The sequence below is a fragment of the Anas acuta genome, chromosome 3 (genome assembly GCF_963932015.1).
Source record: "Anas acuta chromosome 3, bAnaAcu1.1, whole genome shotgun sequence".
NCBI lineage: Eukaryota > Metazoa > Chordata > Aves > Anseriformes > Anatidae > Anas > Anas acuta.
Window position 1 is genome coordinate 78030890 of NC_088981.1, and position 12958 is coordinate 78043847.

A 12958-nucleotide genomic window follows, 5' to 3' on the forward strand; every position below is an offset into this window, starting at 1 on the left:
AGGAATCAGAATAAAGCATTTCAGCATAAAGGGCATTTGCACTAAAGAACTCACAGTTCAAAATGACAAGCCATGACTTTGTATGAAGATTCTTTTCAACAATAATTTATAGAAATGAAAACAGAATTACAAGAACAGTTGTAGAAAGGAAACGTGTCTTGCGTAAAATCACCTACTTGTTTGAGGTATATGCATGGGCTGTTTTATGAAGTCCTTATGGGTGGGAAATACAAGGATATGAGCAACAGCATCAAGCAGCAGGAAGCTTAAAACTATTGTCTAAAATTACATCTACGTTAAGGTAAAGCTTCAACCAAGGCACATAGTTTTGGAAAACAATATTACATACTTCCAGAAACAAGATACTTAAGCAGAATAAGAAGATTGAAAAGAAAGGGAAGCATAGTGGAAATGTGTAAGATATGTAGAATATGATGATTTTGGAGAAGATAAAAATGTTCTCTCCAACACACTACTTTGTTGACCTCTAAAACAAAATGAAGACTGAAAGTCATGAAGACTGTACTGTTGCTGCTAAATACAGCCAATTACTGATGCTGGGAAGAATAACATTAAAAGAAGCTAGACCACTAACTACTTAATTGTACAGAAAATATTATTATATAAGTTTTAAGTATACCGCAGTTTCAATCAGAAAACCAAACCAAAACAAAAACAACAACAACAGCAAAAAAACAGGAAAAAGTACGACCAAAAATTCTCCTTGGATTAATTTTTCAGAGGAGAAACACAGAGAAAAGAGCATATTCTTTATTAGTAGGATTATGTGTTCCAGGCAAATGTGTGCAATATTACAAATAAGATTGAACTTCAAGTCAGAAAAACAATTACTAAGTAAAAACTTCTAAACTTTACTGAGTAAAAACTTCTACAACTTTGTTAATAATACAAACCCAATTTCTATACATAACTTAGAATGGGATTGTCATGACTTTTTTTGTACAAAGCTGAAAAAGGTTATTGTGTAAACCATACTATTTTAAGAATCCAAATGGCATATCAAATTACAGAAAAGATGGAACAAATCTGAAAACACAATATTCTCCTTGCAGAATGTTCACAGATTTGGCAAGAGATGAAATTCACTGAATAAATAATTTATCATTTATTTATTTATTTATTTTCCCCCCATATTTCCTTAAGGTTTTTCATGCTCAGAATGTCTCTCATACACAGCTATACATATGAAAACACATGCCTTTCAACACACTTGAGTACCTATGACAATTTCTCTTTCAAACAGCAAACAGTATTTGCTTTCACTGGCCAGTACATCACATCCTGAAGAGCAATAACACACATTGTTCTATTTGAGTAGACATGCAGAAGTTATGGACAAGCCCATGATTTTATTTATTTATTTTATATTCATGAAAATTACAAAACAAATTCCTAACAGAAAATCCATTAAATAAAGAAAACAGTAGCCAAAATTGGGCATAGTCCAAACTTCATCTTTATTTACTCAATATATTTAATGTTTAAGCAGTTTTATAAATTTACAAGTGTTTGCATAAATGGTCTTTTTCAATTACTGACCTTTATTTTACTACAATTATTTGCTGTTGTGTCACCCACATTAGATATTCTTCTTAACAGATTGCTTTATGTTCACATATAATATAGACATTTCAGCTTGAATAAATTGCAGAGGCCTGACACTGGATATAACCAATAAACAAGGTCTCAAAATCTGTTTTAATGCAATAAGTATGGATTTTTGTGTGCTAAACAGTCTTGGAGCCTAATCCCTTCAGTACCTGATTAATCAATAATATAAACATTGGCTGCTACCTCCTGTCTCATAGCATTAGAGCAAAAGCAGTCTTTTAGTTTAAGAATCAGGACCTAGCTTTCTGAAAATCTTTACATAATGTAAGCTCATATACAAGAAATTATAAATACTATTAGAGATATATGTATATATTTGCATGTATTTAATCTGTGAGGCACAAAGAAGCAATTATTAGTATGGAAAAAATAAAAAATATATCATTAAAATTTGGTGACATGACTGCGTCACGAATGCAGAAGAAAGGGAAACTGACATAAAGGAAAAAAAAAAAAAAGAAAAAAAAAAAACACAAACAACAACAACAAAAAAGTTTACAAGAATTTTACAATGGGCAGAAAGAAGACAGATTGTGACCTTGCATTATTTTCATCCTGTTCATATAAATTATCTTTTTAGTAACAATAATGGTAAGTATGCATACCAGAATTTCACTAATGAATAAGGCTTTAAAACTTAGGACAATTACTGTTGAGGTGCCTATTTTTCAGTGTCCCTGGGATAAGGTGAGACCTTTCTTGACAACAGAGTGAAGGGAAGGAGGGGAAGAAACACCACTGCTCAGGGATGGGGTGGACATCAGTCAGTGGGTGGTGAACATTGTACATTACTTGCTTTGTACATATCTTCATCATCAACATCAATCATCATCATCATCATCACCTTTTTTTTTTCCTTTTCTGTCTTATTAAACTGTTGTTATCTCAATCCATAAGCTTATATTTTTTTTGTTTCTCTTCTCATTCTCTCCCTCATTCCACTTGTGGGGAGTAGGTGAGTTAATGACTATGTGGATGGGTTAAACAACAAAAGGTTGCAGTCTGGTGAGGGCATGCTGGCTGGTGCCAAACCCATGCCAGGAACCACGTTTACAAAAAGTGAGGACATGGGCCAGCATTTGAGCAAAGGCCCACATACTATTTTTGCTTGTGGGTACTGATGCAGACAGGGACACTAGACCACAGTTCAGCTCAGTGGGGAGTTTTGTTTAACACAAGGTACATGGGATTTGGGCAGAGAGTTCTTGTAGCCCAAAAAGACATACTTGTGTGTCAGCAGTATCTATGGGCTCATGACTGAGTCATCTTTGGCTGATTGATGATCACAGACTACTTTTCTAAGCTTCTTTTGTTTGCTAAATCTTTCCTAAGCATACATTAATGTCTTAGCTTGAATCTGTGCACTTTGTGGGTGCACAGGCTTATCCCCTCCAGCTGTCTGCCTCATAGTCTGTTGAACATGGTTGAAATTTGCTGGGTATATGACTACCAATACCAATCCAATTATGAGGCCTATGTAATACAAATGGAAATTCAATCCTTAGTTTCAGATGCTAACACACCAAAACAAAACAACTCATTCCATCATACTATTTATTTATTTATTTATTTTTCCCTACAGGAAGACATCAGGGGCTAAAACATCCATTTATGCCAGTTTAAGCCTAGAGTATGCATATATTAAAATATATGCAATGAGTTCTATTTAAAGATGCTCCATACTGCCTTTTTTTTTTTTTCTCTTGATTATGTGAATAACTTTGCAAGGTCCGATTTGATCCGTAACAAGAGAACTGAATCTGAGATAAAATATTCAACAAAAATAAACACCTAAATTGATTGGATTTGATTGTTTACAGGTAGTGGCCAGATGAAGAATAATATTTTCTATACCACAGTGTGCATAAATTGAGACCTAAATTGTGGCTAGCCCACATGGCATGAGAGGTGTGTATGCATGGAAAGAGAAGAGTAGCTTCACTGCTGGAAATAATTGCATTATTTTTACGAAAAAGCAGCTGGACATTTTAATGGACTGTCAAATCCAACTTAGGACTTAACCAACAGTAGGTAAAAGAGATTTAATCTGCAACTAAGTGAGCCATGTTGAATCGTACAGCAGCACAGACTGTTTCTCAATACAGCAGCCAGGCTAGACTAGAGGCCAGGCTGTCACATGAAGGTCATGGCACTGCTTTATACCATGGCAACTGCAGTACTCCTGCAGTCAATTTTGAACCATCTGTTCTTTTCTGAACCACCTTGACTTCTATTCCCCTATCCCCGCAAGTGTCTTCTCAGTGTCTTTGTACAGTGGTCTTCTGTAAGCCTGTGGATTTATTTGGATTTACAAGTCTAAAGGCCATTGTTTAAGCCTGTCAAGTAAGCAAAGAGAAAATTCTCAGGCTGAGCTATACAAGCTTCTCTGAACTGAAATCATAAAATATCTATCTATCCTTGATAATACAAAACAGTGTGATCATAACGGCATGGTATTTGTTGTTATTCAAACACTGAGTGATGTGAAGAGTGACAAGCTAGAGCAATATTTCTATCCTCACAGAATCACAGAATCACAGAATTTTTAGGTTGGAAGAGACATCAAGATCATCGAGTCCAACCTCTGACCTAACACTAACAAGTCCTCCACTAAACCATATCACTAAGCTCTACATCTAAACGTCTTTTAAAGACCTCCAGGGATGGTGACTCAACCACTTCCCTGGGCAGCTCTTTCCATTGCCTAACAGCCCTTTCGGTAAAGAAGTTCTTCCTGATATCCAACCTAAAACTCCCTTGGCACAACTTTAGCCCATTAATGGGCTAAATTTAGCCCCCTCGTCCTGTCACCAGGCAGGTGGGAGAACAGACCAACCCCCACCTCACTACAGCCTCCTTTAAGGTACCTGTAGAGAGCGATAAGGTCGCCCCTGAGCCTCCTCTTCTCCAGGCTGAACAAGCCCAACTCCCTCAGCCACTCCTTGTAAGACTTGTTCTCCAGACCCCTCACCAGCTTGGTCGCCCTTCTCTGGACTTGCTCGAGCACCTCAGTGTCCTTCTTGTAGCGAGGTGCTTGAGCAAATATAAACTGAGTATGGGTTGATGAAAATAATAGAAATATATATTTTCTACTGGAATGTGAAAATTCCATTGCATTCACAAAGATTAAACTTACTGAGTCATATGGCTAACATTTTTGACTGAAGTTAGGCTATTTCAAAAAAATAACCCCCTTTCACACTCTAAATAAACAATTTTTTTCTGTAATTTTTATTCCACGTTGATTTAGGAAGCAGAAATATAATGTTATTTTATTTATTTACATATTTATTTTCATGTACATGACTTCATGAACCAATAAGATGTTTGTGTTAAGGCAAGCTAATCTGAAAGTTGCCATTACTCACCATTGTGTTCAGCAATAACTACACTGTAAAACTGTGTTGAGTATCTCCTGCCATTGTTTCCACACAGGAACTTTAGCTTTGCTGCTGCGGTATGGGTAGTTCTTGTTAGAAGGCAAAATGAATTTAACAGTTTGACTTCTTCTGAGGAAATACATTCTGACAAATATCTGGAAATATTCTAGGGAAGAAATGTCTCATGTCAAACACATTGATCAGTTACATTGACACACACAGTGCTGTCAAATTTAAGACAGAATTCCTCCCTACCAAATTACCCAAACTTTCAATGTATTCATGTCAAAATATTTTGCATAGAAAGTTTGAAATTCAAACTCCAGTGCAATTATTTTTGGAGGTCCAGATGAATAGAAAAGAGAAACATTTCCCTATTATTTCCATGACATTTTCCAGCTCACATTATCTAGCACTTCATTGAACATGTATTACACAGGCATGTCAGGACTGGTGGAGGACCCAGTGCAGCAATAAATATGTACAGGTTCACCTGCACATAGCACGTTTTCCTTAACAGTGAACAATAAAAATAATTTTAACTACAACAGTAATGAAAACAACATAATTATTCAATTAAATTCAGAAGAAGGAACAAAAAATGTGAAGAAAATTAAAGTTTCAATTTCAATATAGTTTTGAGTTATATCAAAAAGTCTTCTCTAGGAAACAATCAACCAACCAAACAAAATATTCAAAATATAAGAAGACAATGTCAGCTGGTATAAATCATGACCATTCACTACTTTCTGAGATTTCTGATGGTTGGGAATCAGTTTCAAGGTCATTAGGTGTACTCAGGTAACTCTTGTAAAGAACATTCCCAGAGCATGGGAAGTAAGTGAGAAAATCTTGTTTATACTTTTCCCAAGAATGATTAACACTTTCAAACTCTACAATTTGACCTGTCACAACTGTGTCGCAATATAGTGCTTAATTTTCCTGTAGACAACAGAAAGTAGTTGTCGTCCCATTGCAGAGCTACCTTCTGAAGAGCTGTAACAGGAAGAAGAGTTTAAGACCTTTACAACTTTCAGTGCTCTATCAGAAATAAATTTTTGTCTGGTTTAATAAAGTATTTTATCCTGCAATCAAATGCCTTTCCTTATTCTAGACATCTACATCTGTGGGAAATACCACTGCAGTGTTATTTGTCCAGTGAGTTGTATTCTGCATCTTAGAGTCTACTATTCATGCTAGACTTCCTAAACCTACGGGGCTTAATTATGCCTATAAGACTTCCATGGAGATTAAAGAGCTCTGTATTTTCTGAATATTTTTTTTAATATATGAATATATATATATTTTCTGAAGCAACAATATGGTTTGAAAAGTATACACTTTCAAGAATACTAAATTAGCTCATTTAAAATAAATATACAAAGGGGTGATAAATCAAAATTCCTATGTGAAGTTATTTTACAAATGTAATGCTTTTAACAGGACAAGTATTGCCTTTAGAGGTATTTATTCTATTGTATAAGTTTAGTCACAAAACAAAACATCTAACTGCTTTACCTGAAGTTGAGTGCAGGAGAGGTTTTACTGGCTAATAATGGTATAAAATACATAATGACTTGTCCTGGTTTTGATAGATTTAATTTTCCTCTTAATAGACAGTATGGTGCTGTGTATTGGATTTAATATGAGAATAATGTTGATAACACACTGATGTTTTAATTGTTGCAGGGCAGTGCTTGCTTACGCCAAATCCTTAAGCCAAGGACTCAGCTTCTTACTCCACCTTGCCAGTGAGCTGTCTGTGGGGTGCACAAGGGGACAGAACTAGGACAGCTGATTTAAATTATCCAAAGGGATATTCCATATATCATGCTGAGCAATTACCTTGGGGTGGCTGGCCAGGGTCGGGGAGAACCACTGCTTAGGGATAAGATGGGCATTGGTCACAGGGTGGTGAGCAATTGCATTGTGCATCACTTGTTTTGAACACATTATTATTAGCAATACTATTGCCATTATTATTATCAATATTATTTTTCTTCCTTTCCTGTCCTAATAAACCATCTTTATCTTAACCCACAAGGTTTTACTTTTTTCCAATTCTCTCCCCCATTCCATTGTCAAGGGGCGGTGAGTGAACAGCTGTGTGGTGCTTAGCTGATGGACAGGTTAAACCACAACATGACTATACAGGTTTTCTATACCCCATCTAACATCTATATCAGAATTGCAGGATCTAAAAGCTTATAACTGAAATGGTGATCTAATTTTTTAAAGATTTTTGTTACAACTTAGCAACCCAGTAAGTTGCCTGGAAACTGGGTAATAGGACATCATTTTAAATAAGGACATATCTTTCATAAAAACAATAAACGACAACAACAATCAAAACACCTACAATCTAAAATTAAGGTTTAATGAAAGAATCATAATGGAAATGACAATTGAAAGGCTTCTTAGATTTTCTTATGATGAGGCACTGGGTGAGATTAAATCCACCTGAATAGGGGGCGGGGCACCTGTTAACTTCTGAAGTTGCATTTAAAGTAATTTGGTCTGCCTGTTTTTCAGCACCTGTCAAAACTGCCCAGCTGCACAAGGAGTGTGTGTCTACCTACACACTCTGAGGATTTCAAGGGGTTCATTTGCCATTTTTCGTGCACACCTAAAAGTGAGTACTCCATGTTTATGATGCTCCTCAAAACTTTGTTGCCTTCAAGGTTTGGACACAGACTACTAAACTCTGGTGAATTCAGAACACTAACCCATGGAAAGGGGTCACTTGTGGCTTCTTTAAAGTGTGATTTACTGGCACAGATTGTCCAGAGAGGTCATGGTGTTTCCCTTCTTGGAGATCTTCAATAGATGCCTGGACATGGTTCTGGGCAACCTGCTCTAACTGACCCTGCTTGGGCAGGGGGTTTGAATCCCCCCAGAGGGATGACCTCCAGAGGTCCCTTCTAACCTCAACCATCTTGTGATTCTTTGAAAACTACAGGTACAAAAAAAAAAAAAAATAACCAAGTAAGTTTTCTGCCCATCTTATTGAAACTGAACTGTTTTGCTGCCAGAAATGTGACAGTCTCATGTTACTGAGGCAAGAGCAAGCTTGGATCTGCCCTCATGGTTACTGTTCTGGCACAGAATAGGGAGAAATGCAGGTGTGGTCTCCACTTTCAGGAATGTGAGTGCATTCAATAAAAGATGAAAGAAAGCAGACAGAATCCAGTGATTGTATTTTTCCTGAATGTGGATGAGTGTCCTAACCTCTTTACCTCTAGAATCCTTTTTGTCTATGTGTCTACTGCTCTGCTCATGGTATAGCTATTTAGAACTATTTTGGCATTACAAAACCCAAAGACCACCTAGAGCTTCTGGCTCCAGATATCTCACCATGAAGGCATGACCCCTCCTCTGTGTCTTCAGAGGTAAGAAATTGGATATGAGGTAAAAGGAGACACATAATATTTCTAGTTAATTTCTTACTATCTGAAAAAAAGAGAGAGAGAGAGATTTTTAGCCAGGGAGATCATGTTTGGAGGGTCTCTGCATAGAGAGTAAAGAGAGGATTATGTATGTTTTTGCGGATGGATCCTCTTGCATGGGTCTTCAAAGACCTCCCTTAATGGACCATTTTGATGCAGGCCCACTGCCTTCCTTGGAATCACATATCAAACTCTGAGTTGAAGATAATCATATGTCTGATGCAGCCAAATTCCATTTCTGCAGATTTTTTTTTTTTCCAAAATAAACACAGTAAATACCTCCTTGTAAAACTATATATTTGTTTTCTCCCATTGTACACCCTGATACAATCTTTAGCATGGTGAAATACATAAAAATTTGTTTGTTTGTCTGTTTTTAAGCCAGCACTTTTTTTTGTTTATTGTTTTTTTCATCTGTGAAACCATGTGTCACTTTAAAATATTAGACTTAGTAACCTGGGTTTATTCTTCTCATTATTCTCAATAGGACATGTCTTTGTTTCCTGAGAACTAGATTATCTGGAAACCAAGCTTTCATTTTACATTGATCTGCAGTGCTTATAAAATAATTCTTTACTTCTGAACTGCAAAAGAACTAAAGTTAATGAGAGATTAAACCTAATAAAACATTATGCAGTGCAATTCTCGTTTACTTTCGGCATAACTGTTTACACTGCCAGTATCTAAAGCAAACATTTCCTGACCCTTATTTGGCTCCTTTTCAGCATTGTATTATATGTAAGGTAATGCTTATAGGCCAAGTCTGCTTGGCAAAGCTGAATTTCCTCTGAACGTGTCATTTGTCAGGGAGCTATTTTCAGGTCAGTAATTTTGTAAATACAGCTCTGAAAGGGTAGGTATGTCTAGGTGTGGACATAATCATTCCTAAAACTGCTTCTTGTGCAAAACTGTACAGGTGCCATATGTACCCTAGTGTTAGTAACCTATTATGGATGAATTATAGTGGATTTAAGTAGTTCAGAACAAAAGACTTCTGCTGTGTTCTGCTGTTAAACATTTGACTCCAAAAGTAAGGAAGATCCATGCACACCAGGAAGAGTGAATTTTCCTGCTGCTTAGCCTCAGGTCAGGTCTTAGCCTGCAGGATATAGCCTGCAGGATATAGTCTGCATCAGAAGCCTGCACACCTAACCATCATACAGGCAGCTGACATGCAGATTTGTTGTATACATGGACTAGAAGGGTATACATAGGGCTAGAAGGGTAACTCCTACATTCTGGTAGTTTTAATATTTGTGGCTTTCCTAAATATAGCATAAATGTAAACTACTACTAAACTATTTCTCAAAAAATGTTACTCAAACCTAATAATATTAAGAATAATTCCTCCATCTTTGATATCATACACTGTCTCCATGTACCTCTGCCTTCATCTTCTTGGATATCCTTTTCCTCCCTTTTCCATCTTGTATTTGCTCCTTTGCTGAGTTTGTGATGATTGCTAGTTCATGTTGCAGGCCTATTCCTTGTGTTTCTGAATCATCTGAAGCTCTAAGAGTCTCTCATTCTAAAACTGCTAATTCCCACACTTATCCCACAGCTTACTCCGAAGTTCAATTGTGTTGCTTAGGTAGCAACAAGTTTTACCACTTACTGTTCCTCCAGTTTCCAGAATACTCAGATATCTCTTACACTCGCATTCTTTCCTTCACTACTACTGCAAATATCAGGCATAGAATATTTCAGTCCAAATAATCTAGCTATGGGTCACATTACAGAACAAGTTTCATGTTATTTCATTTTGTTTTCAGTCTGTCATCTCTGCAGTGGTGAGGCCACATCTGGAGTGCTGTGTATAGTTATGGGATCCCCAGTTCAAGAGAGACATGGACATACTGAAGAGAGTCCACCAAAGAGCCACCAAGATGATGAAGAGACTGGAGCATTTCTCCTTTGAGAAGAGGCTGAGATAACTGGAACTTTTCAGCCTGAAAAAAAACAGGTTCTTGGGGATATATGCCTTAGGGGAGGGTACGAAGACAGAACCATGCTATTTTCAGTGGTGTCCAGTGCCAGGACAAGAAGCAATGGGTACAAATGTAAACACGGGAAGCTCCATTGAAATGGTCCTGGGCAACTTGTTCTTGGTGGCCCTGCTTGAACACGGGGTTTAGACCAGACGACCTCCAGAGGTCCCTTCCAACCTCAATCATCCTACAACTCTGTGAAACTTCAATTTGTATGACATATGCTCTTTGGTTCATAGGTTACGTAGCTTAAAATGTTAGTAATATCTACAGTAGAGGAAAAAAAAATTACCTGAGGATATATTTTGAATTCATCAATGCAAATAAATTGTTAAATGCATGACATATGTGTTTTATTTTGCTTTGTTTTGTTTTCCAAAATGTTTTTATAATCCTTAAAGAAAATCAAATATTTTTGTTTTTCCATTAATATGGAAAATAAAAACTCATCAAACTTATCAGATAGCAAAAAGATATCTAAAAATTATTACACAGCAAAGTAAAAGCTGATTGAATATTGCATTGTAAGTAGTTTTGTTCTCTTCTCCAGGATTCTAAACTTGGGTAGAAGTGAATTTCTAAGTTATAATTCAGTAACTATGTGTTTGAGAAACACTGGATCTTTTGGCACAGGAGGACAAAGGAGGCACACAGGGAAAAAACTATATGCATCACATTGGAGGGCTTTACAGAGGAAAATATACATTCTAAATTAATTACACAAAAGTATTACCTAGTGCCAAAGTTATATATACAGTACATCTTTTACAGCACTTCTTTCATATCAACACTTGAAGTGTAATTTACATCCCCGCGGGAACGGGGTTAAGCTGAGGCAGGGGAAGTTTAGGCTTGACATCAGGAGGGGGTTCTTCACGGAGAGGGTGGTTGCACACTGGAACAGGTTCCCCAGGGAAGTGGTCACTGCACCGAGCCTGTCTGAATTTAAGAAGAGATTGGACTGTGCACTTAGTCACATGGTCTGAACTTTTGGGTAGACCTGTGCGGTGTCAAGAGTTGGACTTGATGATCCTTAAGGGTCCCTTCCAACTCAGGATATTCTATGATTCTATTCTATGATTCTATGATCCTAACAAGATCATTAATCTCTGTGTGAACTTGAAGAAAGGTGGCCCTTTAGGTATGATATATTCCTCCATACAGAACAGTTTATACTTTTTCAATTGTCATGTTAATTTTGAAAAATAAAAAATAGTACTCAATTTAAATTTCTCCATCCATAAGAAAAACAATAGATAACATAAAATTAAATATGTTCTAGCAAGCAAGCAAATTGTACTGATGGAAGACTCCAGATATGCTTTCAAGTATTTTAGTAAGGTGTTTTGAAACTCAGAAACAGTATATGAATTGCATTCATTATAATAAAAGGAAAATGATCTGTTACACAAATGATCTGTTTATTACATAAATTTGCATTTTTTCTCATTAGCCTAAACCAGCTGATCCAATGATCTGACTGCAGCAGATCCAATGTCTCTACTAAGCTTTGCATCAGGCTCCAGATTGTCAAATCTGGATTTCATCTGAAATCAAATCTGAAAGTCATCCTTTCCTAAAATCTTATGGATACAAATTTTTATTTATTTATTCTGTTACTATGTTCTGGTGAGAATGAGTACAGACAGGGTGTTTCATAAAAAATCCTATTCCTATGACAATTGAAAAAGTTTCAGAGTTTCGAGGAATTTATATAAATTTATATACCAACTTGAATCAGGATCAGAAGCCTATGTTCTTTGGAATGTTTATCTTAAACAAGATGAAGATCGATCTATCCCTGTGGTTTTCCTATTTTATATATTAACTTTGTCTATAGACAAAGTCTCCTTGTTTATTTATTTATTTATTTTGTTAAGTGCTTAAGATCAGCTGTACAACTTTCTCTGGAAATATTCAAAATATACTTTTTATGGTTTATGCCATAACAAACACAGGGTGTAATTCATAGAAAACATGCTTGACCCTCATTAATCTGGAGAATTTACAAATTTAAAAATGTAACATTAGCAAGGGTACACAGAAACAAATTACAGAACATTTGTAGTCTTCCATCTGCATGTACTTGTCACTGCACATGCATAATAGCTGATTCCACAGGAGATGTAGAAGGACATATGTATGCAGCCAGAATTAAGCCATCAAACAGGAGACAGTAATACATTTGCACAAATAATAATTTTGTAATAATTGCTTATCATCGATTGTTTTAAACCTTTCACAATAAATATTTACTTCTTGGTGTGTTAAAGAACACAGATTAAATTGTCTGAGCTGATGAAGTGCAGAGGGACAAATAATTACAAGACTAGTATTTAAAAACTAATGTAGTGTTAGATGGAATAATGACAAATAATACATTATTCATAAAAGTTTCAGGGTTTATAGAGGATACAGGCCTGGGGTGTTGCCTAAAGGAGCTGTCATGATGCCTGATCCAACCTTTATTCAGTCTCAGACAACTTCAGGCATCTCAGATGATACAGAGAAT